This window comes from Prionailurus bengalensis, chromosome D1, assembly GCF_016509475.1.
Source record: "Prionailurus bengalensis isolate Pbe53 chromosome D1, Fcat_Pben_1.1_paternal_pri, whole genome shotgun sequence".
Lineage (NCBI taxonomy): Eukaryota > Metazoa > Chordata > Mammalia > Carnivora > Felidae > Prionailurus > Prionailurus bengalensis.
The window spans coordinates 106,268,758-106,274,861 of NC_057346.1; the positions used below are offsets into that span (position 1 = coordinate 106,268,758).

Sequence of the window (6,104 nt, forward strand, 5' to 3'; positions counted from 1 at the left end):
TGACAGCTCAGAGCCTGGAGCCTGCTTTGGATTCTCTCTCTGTCTCTCTCTCTCAAAAACAAATAAAGATTAAAAAGAAAAAAAATTTTTTTCAAAAAAAAAGTCTGATGCTTAACCGAGTCACCCAGGCGCCCCGTGGTGTTATTGATAATAGCCCCAAACTGAAAACAGCCCAAATGTCTGGTGCCTGGTGAATGGAGAAACTAAGTGAGGTGTAGCCAGTCGATAACAATGGAATACTGCTCAGCAGCCAGAAGGAACAGACTACTGCCAGAAGCAACAGTATGGATGAATCTTGAAAGCTTTATGCTGGGGCGCCTGGGTGGCGCAGTCGGTTAAGCGTCCGACTTCAGCCAGGTCACGATCTCGCGGTCCGTGAGTTCAAGCCCCGCATCAGGCTCTGGGCTGATGGCTCAGAGCCTGGAGCCTGTTTCCGATTCTGTGTCTCCCTCTCTCTCTGCCCCTCCCCCGTTCATGCTCTGTCTCTCTCTGTCCCAAAAATAAATAAATAAATAAATAAATAAACGTTGAAAAAAGAAAATTAAAAAAAAAAAGAAAGCTTTACGCTAAATGAAAGAAGTCAGACACAAAATACTACATACTGTATGATTCCTTGTACAGGAAATCCTAGGAAAGGCACAACAATAGTGCTAGAAAGTACATAGTGGTTGCCAGGGGCCAAGGGGAAGGAGGAGAGATTTGGCCCCAAAGGGGCACGCGGAAACTTTTTGGCAAGATGTGGAAATGTTTTGTACTATGATCGTGGTGGTGGTTACATTATTATCTATATTCCTCAAACCATACAATTATTCACTAAAAAGTAGTGAACTTTATCGTTTGTAAATTTTAGCTCAGTGAAGCTGACACAGGAAGTTGGGCAAAGTGTTCTATCTCCTTGTGATGAATGGGGGCAATTAGCCCTGTTGGGATGGTGACTTATTTTTTTGCTTCTCTATTGGATCCCAAAGTGGTCAGGAACAAACCATAGCTTGCAATTTAATGGGACTCTTGCTGAGTCTTCTAGTAAGTGTTCTCCTTCCGGGAACCAGAACTTCTAAACCCGTATTGCTCAGAGTTCCAGGATTTGGACCCACGAATTCCCCAAGTTGGGTCACCGGGATTGATGGTAAACAAGGCCTCTCATACTTCTAATTCTTGATTCTTGGACCCGTGTATTCTGCCTGTTGGGAACACAGTACCTTATAAAGGGTATTGATTTAGGGTGTATGTCGCATCTTGGAGAATGGCACCCCATCTTTGTAGGGTATTGCCTACAAGGTGATAACTCAGCTGTACCTTCAGAAAACTGTTCCATCACTCTACCAGCTTCTAGGTGTTGCCCTATGTGATCGGGCCAGTGGATTCTCTGGTCATGTCCCCACTGCTACACCCCCTTTGCTCTAGTGTATGTTCCTTAGTCCCATGCTAGATAGTGTGGGGTCTTGGGGTAGTGAGTTGAACCTGTAAGCCCTCAGATAGTATTGTTGGGTGAGGCCCTGTTGGCAGAAAAGGCCCTGATGTATGTGTCAATTTCAGTCAAGATAAATTGCTGCCCATTTCAAGGTGAAAGAAGTTCAATGTAATCAACTTGCTATCAAGGGGCTGGTTGGTGTCCTCAAGGGATGGTACTGTATCAGGGGCTCAGCCTTGGTCTCTGTTGACTAGTATGCTGGGTAAACATTTAAAAATCTGAGTAGGGGCCGTGGGGGGGGGGGGGCGTGGGAACCTGACTTGTAGCATCTGCTGATTTCTTTGTTGTAAGTATTCCCACCATGGCCAATTCCACGCTACCAACATGATGTCAACTGTCGCACAAAACTCCTGAAAGGTGGACAGTCAACTGTCCCAAAGCTTCGTAGGCTGGCTCTAACACACTGGTGTCTCTGCTGCCAGGTTGAATAGTCAACAGTGACATTAGAGGGTAAGAGGGGACCCACACTGTTGAACTCCCATGTAATCTTGGCCACCATGGCTACTCCGTTCAAGGGCAACATCTCAGTACCGGAATGGCTGATGACAGGGGCCGGCTGACATGAACTGACTGGGTGGCTCTGACCACATGAGTGCTTGGTGCCTCTTCCATAGTAGATGCTCTCTGGTAGGGGATAACATGCGATACCAAGATACTCACACTTTTTACTGACTACCACGGGATTTCCCACATGCCTCTTTGTCCCTGATCTTCCAATATTTCTACCCCTCCAGACCCTGTGACCAACTAGCCAAGCCATTGGCCACTGTCCATGAGTTTATGTACATTCTTAACCAAGGCCACTTCTCTTTCCACACAACACGAGGTTCTGCCCATTGGGAGGATTTCCCCCTAACCACTGTCTGGAGCAGTTGTACATCACAAGTCCATTTTTGCTTTGCACGCACATACCAAGCTGACCTATATGTGAACCAAGTTGGCCATTTTCCTTCTCCATCAGCTGGTCATAAAGGACTGAGGAGAGATACTGGTACCATAGTCCCAGATGACATGGAAATCTGGGCAATTGACTCCTTCAGCTTACTTGCACCTTCTGGTCTGTCTTATAGTGCATTGCTCCTGGACCCACATGACCTTGACCCAGTAGCCCTGACAGGAGCCAGCTCATGATGGGCAGTCTGGCCACATGATTATTTGATATCCCATGGTCAGTTACTCCATCTCTACCAAAAATCAAAGCATGCCAGGAGCCGGTTTTCAAATTCTCTGCTGCAGATGGCTTGGCCTTGTTTCAGAGCTCTGGAGTTTATGATGTGGCTCTCCTTTTGGGATTTGATATAAGCTCCACATATCTTTTGAGAGCACAGATATTATGGTAGAGATCTGCCTGTTTTTATGACCCAAGTGGTAGGGCTTCCTGCATTTCAGCCTGGACCTGTTGCAGAAAACTTTCCCTCTACTGAACCCCACTTAAACCTAGCCATCCTTCTATGCCGCACAGCAAATGGGTCAGAGTAGTATTCCCAAGTATAGGATATGCAGCTTCTGGAACCGTAAGAGTCCTGCCAGGCATTATGCTTCCTGCTTTGTGGTGAGAAATGCAATTTATCTTTTACTTTGTCTTTTACTTTGAAAAGGATGTCCTGGGGCGCCTGGGTGGCTCAGTCGTCTTTGGCCAAGGTCATGATCTCACAGTTCGTGGGTTCAAGCCCTGCATCGGGCTCTCTGCTGTCAGCGCGGAGCCCACTTCAGATCTTCTGTCCCCCTCTCTCTGCTCCTCCCCTGCTTATTCCCTCTCTCTCAAAAATAAACATTTAAAAAATATTTTTTTAAAAAAAGGATGTCCTAAATGCTCCAAGACCCCTAAAAATTTCACTGATGTGGTGGGCCTTTGACTCTTTTTTAAAAATAGACTTTACTTTTCAGAGAAGTTTTAAGTTCACAGCAACACTGAGCAGAAAGTACAGCAATTTCCCACGTACCCCCTGACCTACACATGTACAGCCTCTCCCATTATCAACAGCCCCCACCAGAGTGGTACATTTGTTACAATTGAGGATCCTGTGTTGACATATGATAATCACCCAAAGTCCATGGTTTGCATTAGGGTCCACTTCTGGCGTGGAACATTCTATGGGTTTGGACAAATGTATAATGACATGTCTCTACCATTATAGTATCATACAGAGTAGTTTCTCCACCCTAAAAATCCTCTGTGCTCCACCTGTTCATCCCTCCCTTCCCACCAAGCCCTGGAAACCACTGATCTTTTCACCATCTCCATACTTTTGCCTTTTCCAGATGTCAGGTAGCTGGGATCGTACAGTACGGAGCCTTTTCAGGTTGGCTTCCTTCACTTAGTGCATTTAAGCTTCCTCTGTGTCTTTTCATGGCTTAATACCTCATTTCTTTTTAGCACTGAGGAATAGTCCATCACCTGGATGTTTATGCATCCATTCACCCTACCGAAAGACATCCTGGTTGCTTCCAAATTTGGGCAATTATGAAATACGTCGCTATAAACATCTGTGTGAGGCGTGGTCATGCGTTTTTAACAGGGCCTTTGACTCTTCATAGGATTTATTTTCCCTCTTTTGAAACAAACATGTCTCATCAAGACTCCAATCCACTTTCCACTTTCGTTCATTGACATAGTGGATCAACAAGATATTCTGCAGAATGTCCAGGCGGTCCAAGTCCCTTCAGTCGGTTTTGTGACAGAGGAAAGAGAGTTAACATAGCCCTGGGGCTAGACCATAATGGATGCTGTTGTTCATCCCTTGTGAATGTGGACAACTTCCTGTCATCCTTCCAGATAGGACAGAGGAGAACTTATCTGCCATCTCAATGGCCCCATACCACGTACCTGAACTGGAATGATTTTGAGAGAGAGAAAATGTGTGTGCGGGCAGGGGAGAAGGCGCAGAGGAAGAGAGAGAGAAAGAGAGTCTTAAGCAGTCTCCATGCTCAGCGAGGCCAACGCGGGGCTTGATCTTACAAACCGTGAGGTCTTGACCCGAGCCGAAATCAAGAGCTGGACACTTAACCGACTGAGCCCCCCGGGGTCCCTGGAATGACTTCTTAAAGTTGTCTTGAATTGAAGCGAGAGGACTGAGCCTTGGTCGGCTACCTCAGTCACTCGATTGGGTGACGCAGCTCCCTTCAGCCAAAGGCAGTCCCTGGGAGAGGTCGGCTGTGAGCAGGCAACACCCCCTACGGCTTTGGGAATGAGTACCTTGGACCTGAAGGGGAAAAATCCAGCCTGCATCCCATACCACCCACTACAGATATTAGTCAACCAAGCGGGAGTGCTGGGTGGGCAGTGGAGTTGGGAGAGATGGGGTTGCAAATCGAAAGGTAGGAGTCTTTGTCTTACACATGTTGTCTACAGCCAGCTGTGAAGCTGGATGAGATCACCAAGAGAATGAAAGTGGATTAACCCAAGAGAAAGGGAACCAAGGACTAAGCCCCGGGGCCCGCAAACATTAAAAAGGAATCATGAGGATAGGGGTCTTTGTCCTTTCGTTCACCGATGTATCCTAAGATCTTAGAACACGGTAAGTGCTCAGTAAAGAGTTGTTAGTTAAATAAAGTTCAGGGGGAAAAAAATGTCCAAGATGGAGAAAGGAGTCGTAATTATGTCCCGTATCTGGGAGGGCTATGTCTGTGTGATAGACTTAATGTGTGTGTCCCCCACCCCAAGTCATATGTTGAAGCCCAGACACCCAATGTTATGGTTTTTGTAATGAGGTCTTTGGGAGGTCATTAGGTTATGAGGGTGGGGCCCTGGTCTGATGGGATTAGTGCCCTTGTAAGAAGAGATGCCAGAGAGCTTGAACTCCCTCTCTCCCTCTGCACCCAGGAAATACCATGTAAGACACAGCCAGAAGGCAGTCCCATCTGCAAGCCAGGAAGAAATCCCACCGTGGTGACACCCTGATCTTAGACATTCAGTCTCCGGAACTGTGAGAAAATGCATTTCTGCTGTTTAAGCCACTGGGCCTGTGATGTTTTGATATGGCGGCCTGAGCTGATATATTACATATCTTGAGAGAAAAATCTCAGTCGGAAAAACAAATGAAATGATGAGCAACCAAGAACATTCAACTGTAATTACTAGGCCAGGTCTTGTACAAAACAAGTTCCAAAGAGCAGGACGCAGGTAACCAGAGGGCCCGATGACAGCCTTGGTCTGCCATAGGGTAGTCATGTAATCTTGGGCAAAACGCTCCCGCCTCTGCCTGTACCTTCGCCACTGAGATGGTCGGACTATATGAGTTTTGTGAATATATGTTATTATTATTTTTAAATATAGAGATAATTCGTGTTCATTTAAAAACTTCAATCAGGGGCGCTTGGGTGGCTCAGTCGGTTGAGCGTCCAACTTTGGCTCAGGTCATGATCTCGTGGTCTGTGAATTTGAGCCCCACGTCGGGCTCTGTGCTGACAGCTCGGGGCCTGGATCCTGCTTCAGATCCTGTGTCTCCCTCTCTCTCTGCCCCTTCGCCACTCACTCTCTCTCTCTCAAAAATAAACATTTAAAAATAAAATTAAAATTAAATAAAATAAAAACTTCAACCATTACAGAAACATGTGGAGTAAAACGTGAACATTCCCTTGCCTTTCTCTCTGTGGAGTTAACCACAGTTATCCGCGTAGCACAGATCCTCCT

At 46.4% G+C, this 6,104-nt stretch overlaps 1 long non-coding RNA gene across 1 annotated transcript in view; it reads left to right on the plus strand.

Annotated features, from left to right (window-relative positions):
- The window catches only part of LOC122483870, a 45,180-nt gene extending 39,434 nt beyond the window's left edge, over positions 1–5,746 (plus strand). The window contains exon 2 of the long non-coding RNA XR_006297486.1: positions 5,295–5,746. This is a non-coding gene — a long non-coding RNA (uncharacterized LOC122483870). The remainder of the gene's footprint in view (positions 1–5,294) is intronic.
- Positions 5,747–6,104: the final 358 nt, after the last annotated feature.